A 27,829-nucleotide genomic window follows, 5' to 3' on the forward strand; every position below is an offset into this window, starting at 1 on the left:
AGGTCGAGGGACGCTCTTCTGAGCCGTTCTCTTCGATTTTTAATTCCACCACATGTTAAAGAAGTGCTCTTTTCACTGGGTGCTTGGGTGCTTGGAAAGGGGTCTGCAAGACTGGGTCGAACGCCTTCGCCTCAACCACTAGCTGAGGACATCTGCGCGAACACGGCCACCTTGTCCGGTCCTTAACCTTTGACCCTGTACCAACCCTGAACATCGCTTAACGGTCATCTCAAATGGCCGCATTGTACTGATCATCTGGGACGCTATTTACAAAGCTTTTTATGTCGATAAGTGCGGTTCGCGATTGACACGGGCTTTTCTCATTGCCTCTGGTGAGGGATGGGTTTATAGGAAACTCTGGGAGTCGGAAGAAGCCATATTTGCACCACGTGTTCTTTTAGCTTTATTTGTCGGAAAAATAGGGATCAATGAGATTTTTCCCCAGAAAATTTTTTCGCATTAAGGGAGGCGGTTGCCACCTCTCCCTCTTAAATCCGCCCTTGCCTACGGTCAGGCACGCAGCCAAAATTTTTTTTCTGGAGGGGACCTATGTACAGTCAGGCCGGAATGAAACGCGAACACGCATATAGTATATGGCGTAGTTTTCTACTTTGCAGCGCGATATTCATTTAGAAAGGGTTTATAAGTGTATGCTTCGCAAGAGGCTTTCCCTTAAACATGATTGACGCTAGTTGCATATTGTGGCTGAAAGTAAACAGGTAAAATATTTTGTTGCGCTCATAGGCGCTGTTCGCGGTTCATTCCGGCCTGACTGTACTTTCTTGTATCGCGCTGGGGATACATTTCAGACGTGTGCACTGCCAAGAGGACTTAAAAAGGGGGGGGGGGGGGGGCTCTTGGATTAAACCTCACTATGGATACGCGCCTGCCTCAGGTGAATGGCTAGCGCCTGTACACTATAGTAGTGACGTGGCTGTTCACGCCTACGATGGCTAATGAATTCGGCCGTTTGTTGCCGAAAGTCACCGCACCAAAAGAAAAAAAGGAAAAAGAAATCACAAGTGAACAGACAGATTTCGGAACACACTATAAGGGACATGCAGTCTGTTTTCACATGACGGGGTGGGCGCGCAAAACAGCACCCTTAAACGTGTCGGGCAATCGATCTCGCAGCAGCGACGCTGCTATGAAGTGTTCCTGCAGCGACCGCGGTGACCACACTGACCGCGCGCGCCCGATTCGTTCCCGCTGGCTGGCTGAGCGCGAAGCTGTTGCCTCCGCGGCCCCAAGGCGGGCAGCAGCGAGCCACCGGACGCCCCCGTGGACTCAGTTTACGCCCGTCGCCGAAGGTTGACGGCGCCTGTGCCGCCGGGCGTCTTCTATCACAACCGCGGCTCGTCGACACCGCCTCGGACAACTCTGCGGCTGGGCCTTTTCGCAGCACTTAAAAGTAGTTTTACTGCCACGAGAGTCCGTGGGAGGAAACCCCAACCGGGATTAGCATACACTAAAAGCGCCCTCATTCAATGAAAGCGCTATACGCTGAACCCGCGCGCGCACAAAAATAAGAGAATGAAATGTGCGGAACCGTGTTTGATGTTCGCCGAAAGCTCGGCACCGTGCACGGCGGCGCCCCGCCTCAAGTGAACGCTGGCGTGTCCGGCCGGCCGCATCCACGACCTCGGCAGGTCGTAAAAAGCGGCCTGATACGCGCTGGGCCGCTCGGCGAGTCGCATAATTGCCAGCGTCCAGCTGTTGGGCCGCGGAGAATATAGGTGCAGGCTCCATAACCATGGCACACCGCCGGCGAGCAGCGGCGGCCGGGGCGAGCGTGCGCTTCGACAATCACTGCACGCGGTCGACGTCGTGAACAGCGAGCGCCACCTGGTCGCCGGTCGCGTTCCAACAGCGCACACTTCGCGGCTACGAAGACGAACAGAAAGAAAGAAAAGAACGAGACTGGTGCGACATGGGGCCTTCTAGCAAGACAACACTGAACACACACGCAATGAGCTGCTGGTGGGTTATTATGGATGCTTGGCATGCCGCCACATCCGAACATGAGAGACGTATCAAACAGCGGAGGAACTCTGAGCCGCCCTTTTCTCCGACGACAGGAAAGCAAACTCACGCTTCTGGTTGTCTTGTCAGTCACTGACAAGGTGGCAGTCCATGATAATGGCGATAATGATGCATTTTTATGACGCAAGAGCAGCTTTGGTCAAAAAAGACCACCGTAACACACGGTATTTTGGTGTTTACGAGGTGGGGTCAAATAGCAATTATCCAAGCATTTTACCTCAAAAAAGCCGAGCACTAGGCTGGAAAAAAAGCTTGTACCGATAGGAAACCGGTGGGTACCCGGTGGAACCGGGGCGAACGCGCATGCGAAGCGGATGCTCAAACCACTAGGTAAGGTGGCAGTCTTGCAGACCAGCTGCAGTAAATTACACGGTCGGAACGTCAGGCAAGCGAGCACATTTGAGCACCCGACTGCATCCTCCTTGGCCAAAGTTCACCGCTATCGCGAAGGCTATATACGTCTCCGAACGACAGCATCAACGGCATTAGCCAATCCTGATGCTTGTACTTCTGCCACTGTACTACTCTCGGGAGCAAAAGTGATGTATTCTATGCGATCTTGGGTTGCAATGCATCGCAGCGCCCAGTTTTCGACATATGCGATAGCGGGTACGCGACGGACCGAAAAGAGGAAGTTAATTGATCTACCTTTCTGATAAGCACTGTCCCTCTTTTCGGCTGTTTCGACACCAGGCGCGGCCTTGGCATGGTGGTACACGACGCAGTTTAGTACAAGTTAGGGTGGCATACAGCATTTTTTCTCCTGACAGTACCTCTCAGTGTGCACAGAGAGATGAAAACAATGCATATTAAGGAATGACGACGGCACAAGTCGACAAAGTAAACCTGTCAGCTAGACGATACTAATAGCAAAACAAAAATGGGGTTGGTCCCTATGGCCCAGTCGTGGACTCGCATACGACCGCAGCATTTATTTCCTGCGTTATAACTCTCTCATGCTTGCTACACTGTCGCGCTCCAGCTTTATTAACCAACATTTATACCCCTGTCACACGAGCACTTCAAAGGCCCTCGAACCGATAGTCTATCGACTCAAAGGCGATCGAGCGCTGCTACACGGGCAGTTTCAATGGTCATCGAGTCAATAGCCTATCGATAGAGTCAACGGAGCAGCGCGGAACTCCATCGAGATTTCGAGGGCCTTCGAGCGCTGCCCAATGTTGCTAGCCTTGCTTCGAGCGACGTCAACGCGCACCTTCGTACACGATGCATTCACGGTACAAAAGCATGAACAAATATTATTCGGCTAAACTTTAATGCAAGCAGTCTGTATGTATGTGTCTTGTTTTAAGCGCATTAATATTTACGTTGCGGTCTTTGCGTTGCTTGCGTACGTAGCGTTGACAACATGGCGGCGCCCTGCCCGCCTGCTTCACAGCGATAACAGCTTCGTCGCTAATCCCTCATAGCAATATCGTGCTCTAAACTGTGGTATTCGCATTTGATTTGCCCATTCTTACTCTCGCACAAAGTTTCAAGAGACAAATAGCTTTTGATTTTCAGATATAAAGGCGATTTCCCAGGTGTTAAGCCTGACGAAGCAGCGCTCCGACGCAATTCGACTGGCTTGGTTTTGACTCGTCTTGTATTCGAGTGGCTACAGCAGTGTCTGCATCTGTGTGTAGATTGCGCTGAAACGAAATATAGGAGGCTATGGCGAAAACAACGCGCGGCGTCCGTCGCGTACGTGCAACTAAAAGGGTTTTAAACTACACGCACGTATGCGTGTATTTCAGTATTTTGTATATATTTATGAAATATTTTTGTTATTTGCGTAAAATCTAAAGTAGCGATTGCGGCGCCACACAAGCTTGGCGTAAGACACGATAACTATTTCAATAGCCATTGAGATTTGCCGTGTAGCAGCGACACAACTTCTTCGAGTTCGATGGCGATTGAGAATTTCGAAGACCCTCGACTCGATGGCCATTGAAACTGGCCGTGTGACAGGGGTATTACTTTCTCGTCATGCTTAATTTGAACTGCATGGCAGTAATGTAGGTGAGACGTTAAAACTGATTTTCTGTATTGTCGAAATATCCTTTGTGGTGATTGCCGACAAGTTCCTGCTCAACCATTGCCCCCGTAAAAAAATACCCTGCGCAGACAGGGCTCCCTGTCCCAAAAAACCTGAGCAAGCGAAGCGAACCACAAAGGTTCTAGTAGTCGAACCCTGAGAAACTACAACTTCGCAAGAACGAAGGTGCCGAATTAAGGACCAATTACTCTGTTCAAACAGAAAGCAACGGACCGCTCCCCATAAATTTGTTCATATCTGTGATGGTGAACAGACACGAAGGGTGCGCTTAAGACCGAAAAAAAAAGACAATATATACGTTGCAAGAATACGCCTGCACTCTTCAGTTCGCAAGGCTTTGCTGAGTCTTGCAACAGTTTAATCTTTCCCCAATACTGCTCCGCTTCAACTCGTGTGAGCCTGTCAGACAGGCTTTGCACGTGCCAAATTTACTTGCGTAAAAGAAATAGTGAGAACGAACCCGCATGACAACAACACCCTTGCCGAGTCGAGCGCCCCCACTGGCTGCGAAGTGACGGAGAAAAGAAGTCGGGGAACGGCGCACGCGTGAGTTGTCCCCCCACCCCCGGCCGGGGTGTCGCCCGCCCTGTTCACGAAGGAACTGGGAACTGGGTGTTTTAATTTGCAGATTTCAAGCCGCCACGAGCACGTCAAAGAATGGAACAACCAGAGCAGGATTAGCGTGTGTCGATGAGATTATTGCTTTACGCCCGCCAGCCTCCGAGCTTAGTGCTAATCTCCTCATTACGCGGGACAAGTCCAGCCCCGGAGAAGTACTCTCGCGAGCAACGATTTGTAGTCAGAACGGAATATGAGGCGCATGCGCGGTTTCCCTCCCTCTTTCTTTTTGCTCTATCTTGTTACTTTTTTGCTGGCACCTGAGAGCTTGATCATTACGGCCGACAGCGCTTTGCATATGTCAGCCTGTGCCGATGTTGCTGCCTCTGCAACAGTCACGCGGCTTTGCTGAAGGGAAAAGCAGGTAAAAATAATCCTCCCATGATTTCATTTTTTTTATTAGTGAGCGTGGATAGTAGATTAACATATGTGCATTAAAGGAAATTTTCTCACGCATGCCGTTTCATGTCTCTTGTTCGATATTCTGCACCTCACGGTGATTAACAGGGTATGCTTTGTCATATAACAAGGGGCGTATATTTGCCAGAAGCATACAACATATCAAGTTTACTGTTGGACCGTGCAACATTTCATGTTTTGCATTGCCAACGCTCGTAATATTTCAAGAGTGAGGGGAACAATATTGTCCTGAACCTTTAAGAGCTTGGGAGTTCTACGATTGCTACAAGTGGCCCTTGCTCGACTAAATATCAAACCCAATGGCCTCCGTATTGTTGAGAAAAGGTGTACATTGCCGTGACCTTTTTTTTTTCTTGAGCGGAGCGATCGAGTGGAGTTGATTGTGCATGCCGAGTATTCATGCAAATAAACGCAGTTTTGTGGGCGCTGCGTTGTGGAAAATAGCAAAGGCTTTTAAGGAGACGCAGCGTGCGAACGAGTAAACGTGACTTGGAGAGAGGCAATGCAGAAGCACACGAAAGAGCAAAGTCCTAGTCTGTCTCTCCACCCCCTACACAGCCCCGGATGGCGAGTCTAAATTCCTAAACACACTTCACACTGATGGAATTTTAGAAGCCAAAGCCAGAGGATGAGGTCTAGGAACCCCTTGGTGGAGGATTCCGAATTAATTGCGACCAACTCTCTTTAATTAATTGCGACTCTTTAACGTGTAGATGGAACCCCACGAACTCGTGCTCAGGGACCATACGCCACAGCCAAAGAGCCTGTGAAGCGGTTATTTAAACACGTAGTGCATCATTGAATTACATCTTTTCCTGATTGCTTGCACCTAGAGTCGGATACAACTCGAGAATGCAGCATCGAATACCCACCAAAGGAAGCCCTCAAGCCAATGGTGTCGACCGACTGTCATGACGTCGCGGCTAATCCCATTTCACAGAGGCATCTGCCAGCCACCTCCGATGTCACACTAGGGGATTGACAGCGATGTCATGACAAACGGTCGACCCCCATTGGCTGGAGGGCCTCAGACACTCGCTTTACGTCCTGCAATAACCGAGAAAGGTTTTTTGACAAAGAAAGCGCTAATCGCACACACTGAGGGCCGAAAAACAGTGCATCCATCATTAGGAACCTTTCATACATGCAGCTCTTAATGCACACGCAGCAGAGGACCCACAATCCCGCGCGAAAGTCGGCGAGCCCTTCCCTGCGACTTTTTCATGCTCGCACCCTCCTCCGTCTCTCGCACCTGCGTATGCAAGTTGAGAGGTGGCTATTGGTGAGATTCTTTCAGACGTCAGACAGCTAACATGGCCGCGGCCAATAACTCCGGCGGGTCAGGAAGCCCCGCTTCCGGAGGTGGGGCTGGCGGAAGAGCGCCGACCTTCCAGCGTGCAAAAAGTGACGAGAGGAGAACGAAAGGCGCGAAGACGCTGAAATTCAAATTTTGCCTACAGATAGCTCAGCTTCTACAAAGCGCATTACAAAAATTCTTACTGGACAATATTAGTGAAGTGGCGTGCTTTAACTTCTTAGTCATACCGCAGCTTTATTAGAGAACCTTTCAGAGCCCGTTTAAGATTAGCAACGCGTTCATATATGATACTGATGGGCCAGTGAACGAAGCACGAGCAGGAAGGAGGTAATTACAATATGATTTGGTAAATATGAACCTTACCAACTCGCCCAGTTTCAACCCTCCCTCAGTGTTACATTTCGCTGCTGCGACAGTAGAGCACGCGAAACGAGCAGAATATCTCACCCCCCCCACCCCCCTCCCCCCCCCCCCCCCCCCACTGACGTTTCTTCATACGATGGCTTAGAGAAATCAGTCAGAAGATAAGCGAATCCACGGTTTACGATGACGTGAGGTAAATGATTCAGAGGGACTGAGAGCGCGAGCTCTATGACGCGTATCGTAGCTGATGCATAATTCTGTCACAGGTGAGGAGACCATTGAGGAAAATGGCGTTGAACTCGGAAGAGATCGGTCGCTACTCCATGATGACTTTCATTGTCTTTGGAACGCGATGGAGGCTGGCCAATAACTATTGAAATTTCAAAGACCATTCTTACTGAATTTTAATGATCCACGCACTCCCATCGCCTTTCTACGCAATGACACCACGATTTTTACGTAAAACCCGGAAGGTATGAGAAGAGCCTGCAAAATGAACTTAACAGAGATCTAATTACGTTATGTTGTGGCCATAATAATAATCTGCTACTTGATAATCGCGCAAGGACAGCATTTATATTATTTGATTCACCTAAGGTCACACACCGCACATGTGCATCGGTATTCCTGAATAAGCGCAGACTACCTCTTCCTAATACAACCACTTTCTTGGCATTCGCCCAAAATTATACGCAGATGCATGTCCCTTTTGTGGCGTTATTCCTACATGCACACACATTACATGAACATGCGCAGGTAGATCTAACCGCATAAAGCCGCCAAACGCGGTGCTGGAGCATTGGGAGGTGATGCCGGCCAGCGGAACCCTGGAAGACCAGGAGTCGCCATCGCCAAAACGTCAGCGGAAGCTATTGGAGTCCTGGGATGAGGACCCCACCCACAATCCGCAATGGTCTCCTTTTTTTTTTTTTGCTGCTATAGAGATCATTTTATCGACATAACACAGAAGTTTCCAAGGCAATGGGCCACTGAACAATTTAAACGACTTTATCCTTTGTATCGCCCTTTCAACATGGACTCGGACTCGCGCAATTTCTGCTGTGTTTGTTTGCTTTTTCTGCAGAACACTGAGTCTTGTCCTTAAGAAAAGGTAGCCTGACAATGTCAACACGTCGCTTGCGCAAAGGCCGTCAATATGAACTTCTTTGAGAACGATGACCTCATCTTCAGGAAAACCTAGTATATCTAGAACATCATTTTTTCCACTGTTGGCCGGTGAGATGCGCCGCCCTCGAAGGCCTTTCCAACATATGTTACCAGCCCTGCAGGCGAAACTGCAATCAAGAACTTTACAGTATGCATGCGATTGTAGTGCGAGTATCTGTCGATATTGCAAGAAAAACGTTTAGCCTTTTCAAATGCTATTTCGAAGCCCAACTCCGACCGCTTGGGAACTTATGAAAGCATTTTGGAAGTTCTACTTCCCACTTTTCTTTGTCGACCACTGAATTGCAGCCGACGTCAAACTGACTAAGCTTAAAAGAAACGGTTCCATAAAAGTATATAGATAGCGTTGCTTTGAACACACCAAACAACACAGCAAGGCACGTGAAAAAGAAACCAGTTTTTAGTTTACATAGCACGACCAAGACTCTGTCCCTGACTGAAAGTTCAGTTACCCTGTTGCCTAATTTCTGCATTGCTTTATAAATTGCTTCTAATGTTGGAATGCAGCAGATATCAGTAAATGCAGTCACATTAGCTGTCGAGTTCAATAAGTTGCTCAGCTTAAATGGCAGTGCACAGCCGTTCATATTGTTGCGACTTGTATGCCTTCCTCGACCTTGGTTGCCACCTCTGATGCTGTAGAACTGGTAGCTGAGCCTGACACAGCAAACAGCTCCAGCAGCGCTCCTGCTGCAGTCAATTCCTTGGACGATGGCCTCATACTTGCCTCTACTGAGACGTCAGCGGTATCAGGAGTGACATCTGAACGAAAGCTGCTGTTTGTGCACCTGAAAAAAAGTTCAGAGTTGGTGAGTAGATAAACACACGGTCAGTGGTACAAAACCTGGCCGCTAGAGCCATCCATACATGCGAGTCATGTTGCAAAGAGAGAAGAGAGCCTTTAATAAAGATGTGGTGAAATGTATTAGGAGTCATATATATTATAATTCTTTACAGAGAGAGAAGAAAAGAAAGGCATTGAGGAAAGGCAGGCAATGCCTGGTGGGCTACCCTTTAATATTGACCACAGATTGTTGCAACTGGTAAAAACAAAATCGCACTTTTTGGGATTAGCCTAGCTTATAACGGTAATGGCCTGCTGAGAACTTAAATGCGTCTTCCGAAAGCTTATCGGTGATTCCACGCCACCTGATCCCGACTTTGAGCTCAGGCATCTTCGATTTCTTTTTTAAAAATCAGGGCTTATTGCGTTGCTACGAAAGGCATTATCCCAGCTTGTTTTTGGTGAAAGAATTTTTCATGTAGTGGCCGCCACCTTAATTTTGCCTGCGGTAGCAAAACCAAATTTTGCAAAAAAAATTGCAAAAAACAAACTTTTTCACGCATGACTATGAAACTACTTTCGTATAAATAAAAGACATTGCGCTTTCATATGCAGTGAATTGAACGGAATATGTCCCATTGATTTTTTTTTTAATTTGAAACACGGAAGAAGGTACAAACACATGTAATTTTGAAATTTTTATCAAATTTTATGTTCCCACAATAGTCAGTGCAATTAGTTTTCGAAGTTGTCTGGAAGGTAAGGAAGCCGATAAAAATGTTTCAGTGATCAAGAAACGCAAAGAATGTCGGCAAAAAAATTCTAAATTTGAAGCAATTTGCTTTTTGAGGCATAGTCAGCCGTCAGGTGCATAGTGAGATGATGCTAGTAAAATCATAAAACGCCGTAAGTTGCACGGTACTATTCCATGGCATTTGTTTCTGAAAGTTTAATCGGTATAGTTTTTGTTGTAAGCGAGAAAATAATTTTGCAAGTTTAGACCTTGCGTTTAATCTTTGTGTTGCTCGGTGCTTGCTCTTCACTGCAGCGCACGCCCCAACCGACGTCACAGAGACACATAAGTAGCGCTCCAAGTGCATGCTCCTGATACTGCGTTGTTGAAAGGTCCGCTGGCTTGTTCATTCGCATTTCGTCACTCTAAACTCTTGGTTCGCTGAGTACGACTTAAGTCCAGTGTGCTCCGTTGAGAGAGATGAAGCCTTGATGTGGTGAAATCCGCGTACTCCTTCCAATGGTCGCGCTCTTGGAAGGCACCCAGTGAGTTCAGCTTTATTTAAAACAATTTCTTGGGGCACCGAGAGAACTACGACACGCTTCATAATTTTCTCCGCCCATGTAAACAGCTCATAGGGGGTCAGTATTTCACATTTGTACGGCCTCTGAATACTTGCTCTTGCTGCCATGCGCTTCACAGTTCCACTAATGCCGTCGCAAGGACTCTTTCCGCATGAGGTGGCGAAAAAAATTCCATTCCATTCCACAACACGGCATGTTTTCACGGAGCTGTTTTTATTCTGATTGCTACCGCAAAGTGCGCTTCCTGATTGAAGGGCAGTTCTGTACCGTTTCAGTTGAGAAACAACAATCATTCTGCTCGGGCCGAAAGCGACGCCTGTATTGTAGCGAGAGCTACACTGGGCTACCAGTCGAGCATTTCGCGGTGCTTGGGAGAGGCCGGTTGTGCGCATGCGCCGTTACCATGGCATCCGGAGAGGAGCAAGGTGCGGCGTGCGCTTCGCCGTCGCCGCGACCGCGCGCCCGCTCCACCGTCAAAGCCGAGCGTGACGTCACGCAGATGAGCATTTGTGCGCGTGCGCCGATACCATGGTAACCAGAGAGACCCCACAGCTGCTCTTCGTCGCCGCCTCGCCGCACGCTGCTCTATCACCCGAACCCCGCGTCGCATGCGCAGCATTGGGTACAAAAGGCGGAGGTGTAGTGGGCGTCTGTATCACAACGTTTGACGTGCATGCAGAGAAGGAGAGTCTAGCCGCTGCTAAGCGGCGGTATAGACAAGGGAAGATTAATCTTCCGATCCTGAGGTTGTCGCCTGGCAGTTGGCTTGAACCAAATAAGAACTCTGGAGTTTGGGTGTACGTGAAACAAGGTATCACCGCTGTCAGACATCTCCCTTTGATCGCGGTGAATAATGGTGAAGCCTACTGTGTCCGGCTTCTGGAAAGCGGCATTATCATCCAAGGAGTCTACGTGGCACCGGGAACATCTGTCAAGCAGACGATTGATGTGGTTGCCACGTGTGTGCCTGCCTACGGCAGGGTTTCACAGTTGTGTGTGACTTTGGGTGATTTCAACAGGAAACAGGACTCTCTTAGTGTATGAAAGAAAAGTTTGACTTTAATTTAGCTTCGGACCCTCACGTCCAGCCTACACAATGGGGAACTGCTATAGAGCTTGTATACTAAAGAGACTCTACCAAATCGAAATACTGTATCGACAAAATTGAGACCGGTGCATGTTACTTCACGATCATCGGGCAGTCTTCGTCTCTGTCAAGCAGAATTAATAGACAATTGTATAGCCACTGTATCTCATTGCTAAAGATACAGTGACCACAACAAGCTCAGCCGGGGAAACGTACCTCTCGCTACGTATATCCTGGCATAGCCGAGCTAAGCCACTGCCAATTTTTTGACAGCGCTTCTCGCAGTCTGCGAGGTGAGGAGCGTGGCTGCAGCCGTCTTGGTCCTCAATCTCTAGTTACCGTGCAGGGTATCGTGATCCTCCTGTATGCCACGAGGTCGCTTCATTTTAATTTCGAGCGAAAGCTACGCTTCTCGTGTACAAACCTTGAAGGTCATGTTACGGCGCCGATATGACCTTGAAGCGGCCTTAATTAATAAAAAAAAAGAAAATTGTGGTGTAGGTAGGAATCGAACCCGGGCCTCCGACTGTTTGACATTTTTGGAAGTGAATGAAGATGCGTCTAGTGAATGCACAGATGTCTACGAAACGTGTCTTCGAGATATGTACTGAGGCCTGCATGAATAATTTCATTATGAGCATGTAAATTACAGATATCTCAATTAAGCGAATAGCGAAGAACGTTTCTGCTGAATTTCCTTCGTGTATGGCGTGAAGTCGTAGCGCCATCATGCGGCACCCACTGAAACCCCAACACACAATGTACGGCGATGGTCCAGCAGATTGCGCGCGTCTAGTGAATCCACAGATGCCTTAGAAACGTATGTTCGAGTTATGTACTGAGGCATTCATGAATAATTTAATTATGAGCGTGTACCTTACAAACGTTATAATTAAGCGAGTAGCCAAGTTGTCCGGAACGCACTCAACGTTACAGACGCCAAGCCGCGTCTAATTGTCCGATACACCACAGCTTTCGCTGTCTAACCAGGTTCAACAGTAGTTAAATCAGGGCTATTTTTTCTTGTAACCGTGCCCTTAACAGATTTCTGCATAGCCGAAGCTGGCAGCGTCCAAGCTCGGGGCACCATCGTAGTCGAGCAGTGGAGTGATGGTTTTGCCGTTCTAGTATATTTGCAGCCGGCGATTGCTTCGAAAAGGTTTGTGTGCTTTCGCGTGGCTGGGGCATCAGTGGCACCAGTAGAGGTCAAACTGGTCCGCTGCGAGAAAGAAACACAGGCTCACAAAAGTACGGACGAACACTGGGCGCAAAGTAAACCATGCTCGCGCTTCGTATGACCCCACGTACCATCCAATTTCTAGGAGCTCCTCTCCCCGCGTGGTGGCGCGTCACTCGCTGAAACACGCCAATACTTTGTATGCGGAACAGAGGGATCGGGAGAGAGACAACAAACTTTATTGCGACGAACAGTCTATCACTCGAAGGTGGGCCTTCAGTCCAAGAATACATCAGTGGGCGCTGGTTCGACGCGCCAGCGCCAGCTAGTGCCCAGGTGAGGAAGCACACGGAGACGTCAGCAACTGTCCTTAACTCGCCTGTAATAGCTTCCCCTTTTACAGCAGTTACGCACCTTCAATGTTGTCCCTTTCAAGCAAAGCGTTTATAAAATTAAATCGAAAGGCCACTGTACGACAAGGGAGAAGAAATAAAAAGTTGTGCAAGCCTCGTCGCGAGTCGCTTCAGAAAGTGCAAGCCCGCACAGCTCGATGTTCCCGGGCCTCACCGGACGGGAGAGGGTAGGACACAGTTGTTTGCGTGCACAGTAAACAGGGCAGCAGCAAGCGCTTTTACTCGAAACGCGACTTGTTTTTCAGCATCAAACTCCCGCTTAGCACGGCACGATTCGGAACGGCGCCGAGCAGAAAGAGCCGGCGTCTTCGGGCTTGGCAAGTGAATCGGAACCGAGCGGCTGCGGAAGCGCGCTTCCGAAAGAGCAAAGAGGCGGCACGGCGAAACCTGATGCCGCGAAACGCCACGATGCGAGTGATTTGTTTAGATTACACGCAGTCTGCTGGGAAAACTTGGGCTCGCCGGGAGCAGCGCGTCGCGCGTGCGACAGCGCCGCGCGATAGGCGCCGTGGAACGGTTTCGCTTGGGTAGCACGCGGCGCGGGAATCCGATGCCGTATGCAAAAGATGCGCACCTCGCGTCCCACGTGCCCACTGAAAAGCGCGAGGGCCCGAGGCGCGGGGAAATCCAATTCCAATCGACGATCCGTGAAATTTCAATATAGAGCCATCGCGCAAGTCGAACGCTGCGCTTCTTGACGCTGCGCTTTTGCGCCACTTCTAGCGGGGAACGAGGGAGGCGCCCGAACAGATGCGTGTACCGAGCGCAATGTGCGCGTCCCCTTTACTCCGCTTCGTTTATCTCCGGAGAAAAGTTTTGCGAGAGAGTGTTCCACTCCTTTTTCCCCCGCTATCGAAGGAAAAGAAAATGAAAAAAAAAATGGGCGCTGCTCACACTAAAGGAGCATTACCATAGATGGGCCGTGCACTGAACTTGGCGCATGATGTCCTCGTTGTGGAGCGGCAGTGATCGCAAGCCTCGTTGTCGAAGCACAAATGGCACTGAGATGGCGACTGGGCTTCACTTTAGACGACATAATTTATGGAACCAAGAGGCATGAAGTGCTCTGTTTGGGCCAGGTATCACTGCACAACGCGAAAAGCGATGGGGGCAGCAAATACTGAGCACCGGCAACGATGACTCAGCACTTAAAATGCGTCACGTTGCCCTGTTGCTTTTGCCTCTCGCGATATTTCCGCATGCTATATACGAGGCGTGTTCGGAAGGTAAAGATACAAAGGGGAATGCGGTGGTAGTGACTATTTGATAGAACTTTACCTCGAACGGAATTATATTACTTCATTTTCCGGCGTATTTGCCGCGATTATCCAAATATTTGTTTAGCCTGGGAACCAGCTTTTGCATACCATGGTCGTATACAAGTATCCCGCCTGCCGTGTACATCATGCTATGATTGCTTGAGTCAACTCGTTGATATCGTCGAACCGTTTTCCATCGACATATTTCTTCAGATGAAAAAAAAAAAAGAAGTGGAAATCAGTAAGCGCCAGTTCTGGGCTATACGGGGATGCGTCAAAACCTCCCTCCTGAATCCTGCCAGAAGCGGTGGCGTGCGCAGTGTGGTCCCAAGCGTCGTCATGAAGCAGACATATGCCACTTGTCAGATATCCCTTCAGCTTATTTTGAATGAACCGTTGTACCTCGCGGCTTTTTGAATCACGCTCTTCACCTCTTTTGGAACAAGCTCATGCAATTCTCTTACCGTCACAAGCTTATTAGAACAAATTTAATCTCATATTTCGAAGCAGACCTTCGGTGTCAACAGACGGCCTCCTTCTCCTTACCTCGTCGCGAATATCCGTTCCACCTCCCGAGTTTCACGGAGCCCCTTCACCACACTCCGTCTATTCACGACATCACCATAAAAAGCACGAACCTTTCTGTGGGCCCCCACAGGTGGTTCGCATCTTGCGTGCCTGAAACATATCATCACGGATCGAACCTTGCATCTGGCGGAAGTCTGAATCAGTGCAGGTATTTCTTAGACGTGTTACTCGGGCATGCTCTGGCGAGCACTGCAAACCGGTGGGCAGAGAAGGCATAAGTTTCAAGCTTTACGGTATTGCGGTCGCCTCTCCACTAGCTTTGTTACATATCGGTTGGCGCACATTGTATTCCTACTTTCCGAACACGCCTCGTATACATATAGAGCAGGCAGTGTATGGACATGCGGGGCTCGTTATGGCATACGTATGAAGGAAGCCAAGTAGCCACCAAAACCAAGGAAAGCAAAAGGGAAATCCTTTTTTTCTTCTAATTTATGGAGTTGGTCAATGAGAAATTGGTAGTGTAATCATTATTTGCCTGAAAGATGATCGGAAAGTCGAACAAAAAGACAAATCCCGTAAGTGGGATTCAAACCTGCGACCCCCGTATGTCGCGTACGGTGGTCTACCGTCCAACCTCCTACTTTCGAGCGTATTAGTGTTGCGTGTAACCTAAGCTTGAGACTGTTCACCAGCGCCACGCTTGTCCATAGCGGCAGACGTGGAACGCCATGCAATACCCCAAGTGCTACGTGGGTACATGATCGAACGTTGAGGGCGGCAGCTGTGCGAGAGCCACCCTATGATACCTATGACATTAAGGCTGCCAGAACCAAGGTCCTCATTAAGCCATTAGGCAGACAAGTGTAGGGAAATGAGGGGCTGGTTATGGCATAAGTATGAAGGAAGCAAAATAGCCATCAAAACCAAGTAAAGCACAAGGGAAGTTTTTTTCTTATTAGCACAGTTGTTTAATGGGAGACTAATAGTGTAATCATAATTTTCTTGAAAGATAACTGATTAGAAAGCAGAACAAAAAAAGACATCCCGTTAGTGGGATCCAAACCCATGACCTCCGTTTGTCGTTTACGGTGCTCTACCAATTGAGCTATGGCGGCGGCCGTCCAACCTCCTACTTTCGAGTCCCCAGGGGCGGACGTGGGACGCCCTATTTTACAGCAAGTGTCACGTGGCACGTTATCGAACGGTGAGGACGGCTACTGTGCGAGAACCCTCTTATGCTACCTATCAAGGCTGCCAGTGTCGAGGCCTTCGTTAAGTCATCGAGCAGGCAAGCGTAGGGACATGAGGGGCTCGTTACGACACACACTGATTAGAAAGATAAAACAGAGCTTGAGGGGACACTTAAGCTTCGCACTAAGGGTATGAGGTGATAGCGTTAATGAGTCCGTTCAGTAGCCTGGGGCCTCCTTTGCGTATCACTTCGCCTAGATTCTGCCTAAATGCTCATATATGCAGAAGTGGTCATTCGCTACGTTGATAGATGGCGCGGAGTCTTCATACCACTCCTGGCGCAGTGGTGCAGCGGTTAAGCGATGCGCCACTGCCCCGGAAGATGGCTGCTTCGAACACAGCCACCGATGGGGCTTGTGAGACCCAGGTTTGTCTTCCATATCAGCCTTTCGTAACCAACCAATAATTGAACTGCCGCCTGCCACGGTGGCCAGTTTGCTCACAATCTGGTGGGCAGGTTATGATGACGTCGCAAGGTCACATTCCCTACCTGGCAGGTGGGCCACCTGCTTTTTCGCTCACAACGCCGACGTCGATATCGCCAACATCGACCGGGGTGGTGTCCCTGGTAATACTTGTGCCGATTCTTGTGGGTGTGACTGAGTCGGTTAAGAGTCCCAGTCATGATGGTGAGGCGAGGCTGCCGTTAGGAGTGTTGGCAGGGTAACCCCGTAATGTGTCACAGGCGTTAAAGCCTCCAATGACGAGGAGCGGCGAGCTGTGAAAGGAGCGCAGAATGCCTGGCATAGTTGTACCTTTTCCTTTGGGAAGGCTGTAAAAGTACAGGATACTGAGGCCATGTGCTTGTGTCGGGGAGATGAATTCGACAGTCGAAAAGTCCGTACACGTAGTCGAGATTGATGCCAGTGTGTGGTCGATAACCGGTAATGTTTGGAGGGTGAGGATGGCTGTGGAGGTCTGGAAGCTGCCACTTGATAACCTTTAATGCTTATGTTGGTGGTTCCTATTTCTTGTAAGGCAATGGTGTAAGTAAGGTGTGGGCTGTGCGCAATGTAGAGGTTGAGTGGAGTTTGTTTTCGGCGTATGCTACGGCTGTTCCAATGCCAAACGACTGTGTATGGTTGTGCCGTGGGTTGAGAGGTGGTACGGGTGCGGCGTCTGTGTACTCGTGGTCTAATTCCCGCGGGTCCATATCGTGAGGCTAATTGAGCTGATGGGGCTGGGTGCGGGTGGGTGTTGATGGTGGAGGTGGTGGGGATGAAGTGGTTTGAGTAATACGCTGCTTGCGAGGAACGTCGTGGGAGGCCAGTTAAATTAGGTGGTTAATCGCGGCTTCATGCTTGTCGATGCGTCCATTCACCAGGACCTCTAGCCTCTACATCATGGCCTGCAAAAATTGCGATTGTCCTTGGGGAAGTTCGTTCATACTTGTGAGTTGCTATCATGCGAGTGAGTTCAGTATGGAACACTTGTCTTTGAATGTATTGTTTTATTGCTTGGTGAGAGGTAGATAGGGTAGGTGAGGGTGGAGATGAGCCTGTGGGCTGGGAACGAAAGGGGCCTTTGGGTTGGGAGTGAGAGGAATTGGTGGGGGCGAGAGAAGCATCCCGAAGTGGAAGCAGAAGGTCGTTGGGCGCGAGAGAGTGGCAGTGTCAAAAGTGAGGCTAATGTGCATAGTTCTGGACCAAGCAGTGATTTCAAAAGTTTGGTTTGGTTTGGTGTATGGGGGTTTAACGTCCCAAAGCGACTAAGGCTATGAGAGACGCCATAGTGAAAGGCTCCGGGAATTTCGACCATCTGGGGTTCTTTAACGTGCACTGACATCGCACAACACACGGGCATCTAGAATTTCGCCTCCATCGAAATTCGACCTCCGCAGCCGGGATCGAACCTGCGTCTTTCGGGCTAGCAGCCGAGCGCCATAACCACTCAGCCACCGCGGCGGCTCGGTTTGAAAAGACTGAATGCCTTGTTGGCCATGCTGGTCACGTGGTATGTGTCGCCTGCCCAGTCTGCTTCACCTTTTGTGCTGCTACCACGTGCAGGCAGAGCCAGAGAGCGGACAGTGCAGCTGATACATTCTCAGCGCACGTGCGCTACGTTACTTTAGTTTGCTGCATGGGCCCAAGAACGACAGATGGCGCTGGCGAAGAAACCATTATCAGACGCATGAAGGTTTGTTGCGACGCGTCGTTGATGCATAGTTGACCGGACCTTGCCTTGGATGACTAAGCTCGTGCTGACGACAATGTCGCAGAGCCGTGCCCTGACAAAACCGTTGTACGCAAAGAACGAGCACTCCCCTACTTTAAGAATCTGATTATGTGGCCGACCTGCCACAGCTGCCATGGGCGTTTCAACCGCGATTAATCTTAGCCCTTCCCTCAAGCAGATATTTGGCAGCAAGGATCTCGGCGAGGTAAACATGACTGCCCTGGAGAGCCCGGGAAGCGCCGTGGTAGGGCTTGCCTTGAAGAAATAGACGCGCATGATGCAGTTTTTAAAGAGTTAGCGTCACTTTTGGTGGACTTAGTATGTTTGGCTGTAATGCATAGAGTCCACTTAGTTTGAACATCGGATACAACGAACGCAATCAGCCGAACCGTTAGGTTTGTTGTAAGTGGGCTCGATTGTATATATATTATTACCAGCCGACAACTAGGTGGCTATATATACGTGCTCTTGAAGGCGACGAGTCTGAGAGTGGCTGTGTGTGAGCGTTCTGCAGGCCTTAGGTCGTAGAGTACCTCTCAGCGCTGCACATTTCTTTGTGGCGACCTCCCCGCAACAATATATATAGCACGAAAGATCTTGATGCGTATATATGTAATCATCGGCGGCGCCGTGATCAGCATCATCAGCCCGGTCAAGGCAACTGCAGGACGCAGGCCCTTCTCCCATTTATCTCAAATTATTTCTCTCCTGCGCCGACCGCGTCCACGTTACCCCCGCAAATTTCTTAATCTTATATCCCCACATGACACTCTGCTGCCTCCGGCAACGCATGCTCTCCTACCCCCTAAAGCCCACTCCTTTACCCTAACAGTTCATGGGATATCTGTTTACCACACTACATGGTGTGCCCAAGTCCATTTTCTCCTCTTGATTTCCGTTGGGATATTTTTAACCCAAGTTTGTTCGATATAATTCATAGGAGACATTAAAGGCCATATACTCAAAACAACTCGCTATTTTTTTTTTAATTCGAGGACTTGCCAAACGCAGGAGTCTCCCTTGACTGCCCAGTGAATTTCTTAGGACATGGGGAAGAATAAGTAGACCCACCTGGTCGATGTCTCTGACACATTCAATTCAAGCAGTTTATGATAATTCAATTAGAAAGAGAGATAGGAGTAGGAACGGCGGGTTGTTAACCACATGAGCGTTCCGGTTGGCTACCCCGCGCTGTTCAAAAACAGAAAGGGATGCAAGAAGGAAAGACAGGGATGAAGTGTGGAAGAATGACAAGGTCATGCGTGTGGCAAAGTCATAACCTGCTGCGCAAGCACTTCGCTCTTAGGAGGAGGAACAGTGCTTGCCATGCTGTCAGATTTGACGATTGTGCGGCCGTCTGTGAGTCATCTCCATCACCGGACGAGGATCGAGACGGTCAAGTGCACAGCCTAGAAAGTGCCTTTCAGCAGTAAACGCTGCTGCAGACGGCGCAGGCAACGTTGTCAGGTCTGGCAATGTGAAATGAGTAGTGGTTACCGCTGGCTATATAAGAGCAACGGAGTACTTTGTAAAGTTGTGAATAGTTGTGGATTGCTTTGTTTTGTTTACCTCTGCGTCATTTCGCAATGTACTTGTATATGTTTTTGCAAATGGCTGTGCTGTTCTTTTAGTTGCATTATTGAAGCATAGCTACTTGTGCTCGTAGTCGTCACCTTTACGTTTCCTGTTTCATCCTTTCACAAGTGCATTATGTTTGCATACACTCATGGTTGTTCTTAGTTGTTGCCACGCATGCCGTACCGTATGCCTTGTAGTGGTTTACACCACCTAGTCGAGCTGCCCTAGCAGCTTTTATTAAAGAAACCCTCCGGACAAACCTGACAAAAAAAAAAAATTGGCAGTTGCTTAACTTGGCTAACCCTGGAATTGAGCGAAAAGCAAGGACGCTTGCTAAGCGTCTGAGACTCGTCCATGGCAGCTCCGCTGCAAGCTCGCGACTGCCATTCTATATAGTATACCCACACGACCACGTGGCTATGACGTGGTATCACATGGTCTTACGACACCACTATAGGATGTCATCACGTGGCTTCACATCACCCAATCAGATTTTCTTAAGGTCAAATATCAATCCAAAGGTCACCCAGTGTCAAATGTCAACTAAAGGTCATGGGTCAAGGTCAGGGGTCTAGGGTTCGATAGCATAACTGTTCCACATAAGGTCATACACGGCTGACGTAATTGGGCTGAAGGTCCTTCAAGGTCATTCTACGGCCTACGCGACGACTGCTTTACCTAGCGTAGTGAAGCTTTTCGCTTCAATAAACGAACTGGACTGAATTGAGTTGGTTTGTTAAAACAGTGCTGAGCCACAGGCGGCATAGCAAAGTTGTATTACATCCCGGCAAGGCTTGGAGACGGATTAGGAGGCCAGAGTCCAGGAATTGTGGACTTCATTAAACTGGCTCGAATTCCTCGATGCAAACGTGAACTTCCTGCAGCAAGAGTTCGAAGCCAGTCTGTTTCGTCCACTCACGAGATACGGATGGACGAGCAACTTCCGTCGTTGTGCGTGGGTAGTGATGCCACGTCTGCGCGGTGCTTTCCAGTGAAGCTGCAGTGTCCTGGTAGCCATTAGCAAAGTATATGGTATGGGCTGCTCTGATAGCACCACTATGATTCAATTTTCGCGCTTCAAATAAACAGTCTTAAAACGTGAAAGCGCGGATGCTGGCAAAAAACAAAACAAAGAAAACAACAAAGATAAGATGTTTCGGCTCCCGTGCGGGAGCTTTGCCCATAATTTAATGATACTAACACTCAGATGTCTAAATACGTTGAAGAGAAGGCGCAGGAAGCGTTCTTCAACAGAGTAGATTTCCAGTACTGCGATCTAGGATGTGACCAGTTGTTTGAATCATTAATTATTTCAGGTGTAGGCAAGGAAATAACATTATTTGGGTAGACAGCGCGTGCGCCTTCCTCCTGTCGAAGTCCTGTCCTGCTGACATGCAGTATTCAGAGATACAGAAATGAAGTCCACTTTCGGTTTCTTGACATCGTTACTCTGCTCTTATAGTGCCTCTCAAGGTTTCCAGTCTCGGCAATGTAAACGTCGTCGCAACTGTAACATCAGATGTTGTAAACATATCGCTTTTTTTTCTTGGATGTACGTATTTTACGTTCATCAGCGCGTGTAGAAGTTTTATTGTGGTGGTGGCGGTGTTGGTATTAAGCCTTACAGTGGTTTGTCGGCGATTGCTCCGCCCGAGTAATCTAATTGATTGAAGTTGTCTCTAGCACTATGAGGTGGAAATGTATACGACGTCCTGTAGTGAACTGTATTTATTTAATGGATATTATTGCGCGGAAGACACTGACTGTGTGGTGCTAGCAATTTTGCTCGACATTTTGCAGTTTCGCTGGATAGCAGGAGGGACTCCTGCACGCGGCGCAAATTTGGTAGCATTGAGTGCTAGCAAGTTCAATTTATGAGGATGTTGATATGAGATGTAGGCAATATGTTAACACGCACTGCATACCCGGAGCATTCTGCAGAAATGGCGCGCGTCTGTGTGGATCTTAGTTTCGATTTTAATTTTGGTTGGCAGCTTTAGTATTTTCGTTAGTAACTTTTGCACAGTGCGGATATGAAGTTATACTATGCGTTTCAGGGAATCCCGCCACTAATTTTAAAAATGTTTTTTTCAGGCAAATAGACGCTTTTTGCGGCATAGTAATACCAGTGTTGCCTAACGTCAAAAATCATGTGAATAATGTTAACTAACAAAGTGATTAACTAAACTGTAATAATTATTTCGTTTACTATTACTCATAGGCGCCTTATTGAATTAGAGGTTTGTAACCGGCCGTTTGTAATCGCCATATCTGTTTCAAGAATTTTGAAACGCGATTAGTCTCCCTGCTGTGGCTCAACAAATTTGCGCGGTTTCTCGCACCATTCGAAAACCGCGCGCCTGCGAAGAGCGCAGAGCGACGTCCATCAAATCTCGACACTCCGTGGCACACGTGTCACGTGACATTCTCTACCCGCCCGCGCTGCGGGGCCCCTCGCTACTCGCCAATAGCACGAGTGGAATAAGGACAAGCCTCCTCGAGCGACGCAACCCCGGTATACGGCGAGCGCTACACCTCACGGCGCCGCCACTCGGCAGGCTCCCGCTGTGGTGCCGGTCGCAGTCGGCTAGAAACTTTTCGATAAGGACTGCACTCACAGGACAGAGGCCAGCCATCCGTATAGGCACCGGTCTGCCGAAGTGCACTTACCTCATGGGAGCTGCACGCGTGTAGTACACGAACCTAATGTAGGAAATTCTTAGGTGAACGCTGCACAGAAGGACCATCTAAGCTGCACGTTGTCATGGCTGTCTACCTTGCAGGAACTTCGCATTGCACCGGACACAGAAGTTCGCCCTCAAACGACTACTTCCTTCCACAGGCGGCCTTTACGATCGCTTTCACTGATGGCAATCCAGAGCCGTGAAGTATTGCGCCACGACCAGGCGCATAATGAGGGAACAACGCGTTGACATAGAGCACAAGCAGAATCTGCAAAAACTAGCCCAACTACAAACGGCTGTCATGGACCAGCAAAACCTGGAATGAGGCAAGCAAGCGCTTTGCTGAGGGGCACCGCTGTACATCATCGCACGCGAAACGCCGTCTACAAACGCAATAATCTACACTGAATCATCTACAGATCCCCACAGATGCTAATGACAGCAATAACGATAACAGCACGTCCGGGCACTGGTGTCGGTCGGCACTATAACCTCCGCGCACTGTGAACACAACTGCACTCCCCATCGCAGTGAATGTCGGCACGACTGAGACAGAGCTTGTAGCGTTTTTCTGAGCAGCCCTCTGGCCACTAGAAAGAAAAAAAAAACATTTTCCTCGAAGATAATAAACACAGACTTCATCTGTCCAAGGACTGGTCCTGCGCACGCGGAATGTGCAGGCGAAATATATGTTCAACGGTGTTTTCGTCGTTGTAAGCCACGCTTCTTTGCCACGGAACCTTGGGCAAGCCCCGCTGACGAAAGCACATGACGTCGGCAGACGTAAATGCTGTCTCGTGGCCAGGACACTATGAGAGAGAAAGAAACGTTGTCGCTGCTGCCGTGTCCAGAGGTAAGTACACTTCGCCATTCTTCTCCAGGCAAACTGCAGAAGTTTATGGGAAGGAATAGCTTATGCACGTGCCCCAACGCCTGGATAGCAGTGCACCACCTTTACAAAAAGATTCTTTGCATACTCCATAGACATCCCATATATTTTCATCGATGAGGTCTACAGATATGCAGTGGAATAACTTACGGCCTCACATATTTAGTAGCTTCTGTCATTAGTTGTTTGCAGGCTGTGGCCGTGGAGAATTGCACACATTCTGTAGCCAATTCCAACTGACTGCTTGCGAACAGTCTATGGATATCTGGCATTTCACTTTCTGTAGATTTCTGTACATAACTGCAAAGGCTAGCGCAAGAGGAAGCCGTTGCCAAGCGCAAGAGCCGTGTTGCACGGATCGTGGCCAGCTTGAACCAGTTGGACGCGAGAAATGCCCAGTCTCGGTGGTGCAAAATTTTTATGAATACAGGATGCTCGTTGTTGTAGGAGGCGTACCTGTTGCTTCGAGCGATTTCAGTTATAAAAAATGTAAAATTGCCAGATGACTTCCCATTCTTGGCTGTGATTATCGGAAAGACAGCAAATAAGGAAGCTTGATGTCGCCCGGATCAAAGGCAGTCAACAGGACTTCGAATACCAAGGACAACACTAGCACTCAGGGACGTACATACCTGGAAATCAGCTTTAGCGAACGTTAAAGATCCCCAGGTGGTCGAAATTATTCCGGAGCCCTCCACTAAGGCACCTCTTTCTTGCTTTCTTCTGTCACTCCCTACTCTACCCCTTGCCTCACCGTGCGGTTCAGGTGTCCAACGATATACGAGACAGATACTGCGCCATTTCCTTCCCCCAAAACCAATTATTATTATTAGCGAACGTCCAGTCATCACAGACGCAGTTACGTGAGAGGCAAGCTATATTTCTCATCCTGTCCTTGTGAGTTTTATGCATGCCAGACGTCAATACTGAATTTGTGAACGCTATTAGCCCGCCGGCTGTTCACTTGGTGCGTTCGATATGCTCAGCCTAGCATATACACCTTTTACATTTGAGCGCCCTAAGCATCGCGCAAAGGCAGTCGACAAAAATAGCTATAGCTTGAACATGCAGTTGGCGATTCAACTCGCCCTCGTAATTCTCACGAAGAAAAATAAATAGCAGTATCAGGCGCGCACAGACACCGAACGTCCAGACATATCATTGACGGCACAACTGCGAAAATCCCCGGATACCGATGCTTTTAGTCCCAACCTGAGCAACGAGCAACGAAAGGGGGCCGCCCTGCTGCGCATTACGCGCCACGATTTCCCGGTGTCTGTGCTCTGGCTGCTCGCTCGAACGTCGAACGTTTGCAAAAAGCTGTGCACGCTGCGCGGACATAAAAACATTTTCAGTTGGCCTTCTACCGTCATAAACTGGGAGCACAGAGCCGTCCCGGCGCGCTGTGTAAAGTTCTCTCCGTTCATTCGCACAAGGCTGGGCCCAGTCGAGAACGGCGACCCATTGGCTGCGCGGGCACTCGGCGTACAAGTTCTTAATGTGCGAGCGAATTTGGCAGCCGCCTTAGCAGCGCGCCACTGCAGCAGCAGCAGCCGGGCAGATGGGCTCGGTTCCGCTAGGTGCGCCCCCCGACGGCCGGGGCTGGTGGAGCGAGCGCTCGACACGAGCCCCGCTGCTCAGCGCGATCATCCCGACCGGCGCGCGTAAGCGCAGCAGGGATTGCTGCGGACACGCTTCAGGGACACGGCCGCGCACACCCTTTATGGAGTGGACGGCTTCGGCGCCGGGGCCTCCCCGACGAGGGGGCGACACAGCGTTGAGCTGACGAGGGATCAGGTCGTCCCGGATTGAAGGCTCGAGCGGCCCGCTTAATCCATCGTAAAAATCCAACTCCCGGAGCCCTCCGAAGACGCTGGCCCGCGCGCCGCTTCCTCGGGGCAATAATCCGGCCCGAATCAATGTCGCGTGGCCGGCTGCTACACGAGGCTTGGGCGGCGGCGCTGTGACGACGACCGTGCGGCCGGGGCCTGCCGGCCGTTTGCAGCGACAACGCGTGCGTCCGAGCGTGGCGACGCGGGGCTTGCTGTCGCCATTACTCCCGCGTGGCCCTGGGCTGCGCAGCGCGAGCGCCCCGAAAATAAGTTCAGCATGGCGAATTTCGGCGAGCCCTTCTTGGAAAAACAAAAACAAAAAGATGGTGGCGCTGTTTCGGACCCTACACGTTTTATCTTCGGCTCCCCGTTATCCTTCTGCGCGATTTGATTTTTGCGCGGTGGGCCGATTTCTGACCCTTTTTACGCACTCTGTATTCCTCTAAACCTGGATATTCCTCCGTCGAGCGAAGTAAGCGGATAAATAAATGAACAAACGTATTCAATGCCCATTTTGGTTCGAGCTCGACGTTTACGGCTACAGGGTGAACGAATGCCGCTTAGCCATGCTCTCACTGCAATACACTCGATCCCCCTTATAACGGCCGCAGATACAGCGAACGCTCGCTTATTACGAACAAGGGTGTGTGTGTGTGGGGGGGCGGGGGGGGGGGCGGGTACTGTCAAAATATGCATTAAGGCAATGACAACTCGTCTCAGGTACAACGAACAGCCGCATCCGCATAACTCGGTTATAGCGAACAAGGATGCGCCGTAAACTCGCCCCAGTAACTGAAAAACTCACGCTTTCAGCTTAGCGCGGAGGCAAAGGAGCGTCTCTCAGCCACCATTGCACCGCCTGGAAAGAACATGTTGACTCAGAAAAGCAAGAAAAGCGCCATTGAAACTGAAGGCAACCGCTGGCCAAGCGCGCGCCCATGGCTATACAAGCTCGGTCACTGCCTGCGTGTGCGATGGATGGATGGATGGATGGATGGATGGATGGATGGATGGATGGATGGATGGATGGATGGATGGATGGATGGATGGATGGATGGATAGATGGATGGATGGATGGATGGATGGATGGATGGATGGATGGATGGATGGATGGATGGATGGATGGATGGATAAGGCTGAACCTGTTAAATCGGGTGGTGGCTCAAGTCACCTGGCTATGACTCGTAAAACGTTACTCTTGTTTTGGTTTTAGCCACCAGTCAGATAACCAGTTGTAATCAGCTGTATGCAAAGGACGAGCGCCCCCTACCGTTAGCAATCTGATTGTTATGGCCGACCTGTCACCAGCTGGTATAGGTTATAACTGTTGTAGCTGTTATAGGTTGCCGAAAAATGTTAGGATCCTGCACCATGGCCTCCCGTGTGTGCGAATACTCGGAACATTTCAAGAGCAGGAATTGTCACCACAAGGATTTCTGGTTCTCTACAGCGTGCGCATTTAAACGGATTGTGTTCCATTAAATAGTATAAGCACTTCAAATATTGTTTTATTAGTTACCAGCAAATATCTTACCGGAATCTTCGTAATGATAAGCTGACCGACCCAAGGGCGCTAATTACTTGTTTATGTGGTCCCTAGCTACCAAGCATTATATTTTATATTTAGTACTGCTTTTTTTTTGCGCTGATTAAGAGACGAAGCGTTGAACGCCGCCAAAAAGAGAACTGTGATTTTTACGCCTTGTAATAAACACACGTACCGGGTCATTAAGGGGAAACATGTAAGTGTAAGTTCTGCTGGTATAGAGTATTCGTAAACAAAACTCGTGCTGTTGCTGAGAGCGCAACACGTGTTACAGCACTGTGTGAACCACAATGCTTATGTTCTTTATACGTTTAGGTGCCAAAATATTTCCCTGGGAGCATACGACTCGCCGCCAACTCTCTCTCAGCTTATGATTTTTGTTTCGCTTTGTAGCAATACCGACATATTCTGTTTTTCAGCGGGTCTGAACCCCACTGTTTAGTCTACCACATGCTGTTTCGTCCTGTGGGATAGGATAGGATGGGATAGGATAGGAATAACTTTGTTAAAATGCCACAACCGACGGTTTAACGCGTCGTGCCGTTGGCCAAGCGTCGACCCGGGTTCGACAGTTACTCCGGTGCACCACTACCGACAATGTCTGTCTTCTGGCTAAGCGACCAGAGCGTAAATGTCGTGCTGAACAGAAAGGGGAAGCGAATAACAACACGGATCGAACAACTCAATGAGTGAATACTGAGTGAATGAAGCAGTGAACAACAACACTGAGTGCAACTCTCAGAATGAAGTAAAAAAAGAGTTGAAAATGCGTTTTAGCAAGCGCAATGTGGTAAGAGTGCCAGTGCTTTAGAAAAGCGTGCTTATAAAAGCAAATAATTGTACATTGGGGCACCTTACAAAACGTGGATGCCATCCCGCGATGACAACATGCAAGGCTGTGTCTGCTGATTTAGTCCAAGGTGAGAATAAAAGCAGTAAACATTGCTGAATGTAAGTCCTCTACTACGGCGCCTGCTCTGGGAGGTCAAAAACAGCAAATCACGGCGTAAATATGCATCGGTTTCCGAGCAAAGATCTGGAAATAACTGCCCGGAGATGGCGTTGTGTGCGAGCAGGCAGAACTACAAGGCAAAGCTGTTAAGCTGAAAAAAAAAAAAGCGCCAGACGGGCGCAGAAATCCCGTTCGCAACAATGTAGTCGGCGCTGAGTGTCTCGCAGATTAAAGGCGCAAGAAGAGAGAAATGGGGAAATGCGAGGGTAGTAGCGCAAAGAGGACCGAGCGAGAAAAATCAGAAAACGAGGTGGCGTCACGCACGCACGTCCAAATCATTCAAAA

The 27,829-nt window shown here is 49.2% G+C and overlaps 1 protein-coding gene across 1 annotated transcript in view; it reads left to right on the top strand.

Moving 5' to 3' along the window:
* LOC144135082 (uncharacterized) overlaps nt 1-27,829 on the top strand; it is a 79,740-nt gene that overhangs the window by 24,508 nt on the left and 27,403 nt on the right. The window lies entirely within an intron of this gene.

Source organism: Amblyomma americanum, chromosome 1 (genome assembly GCF_052857255.1).
Source record: "Amblyomma americanum isolate KBUSLIRL-KWMA chromosome 1, ASM5285725v1, whole genome shotgun sequence".
NCBI lineage: Eukaryota > Metazoa > Arthropoda > Arachnida > Ixodida > Ixodidae > Amblyomma > Amblyomma americanum.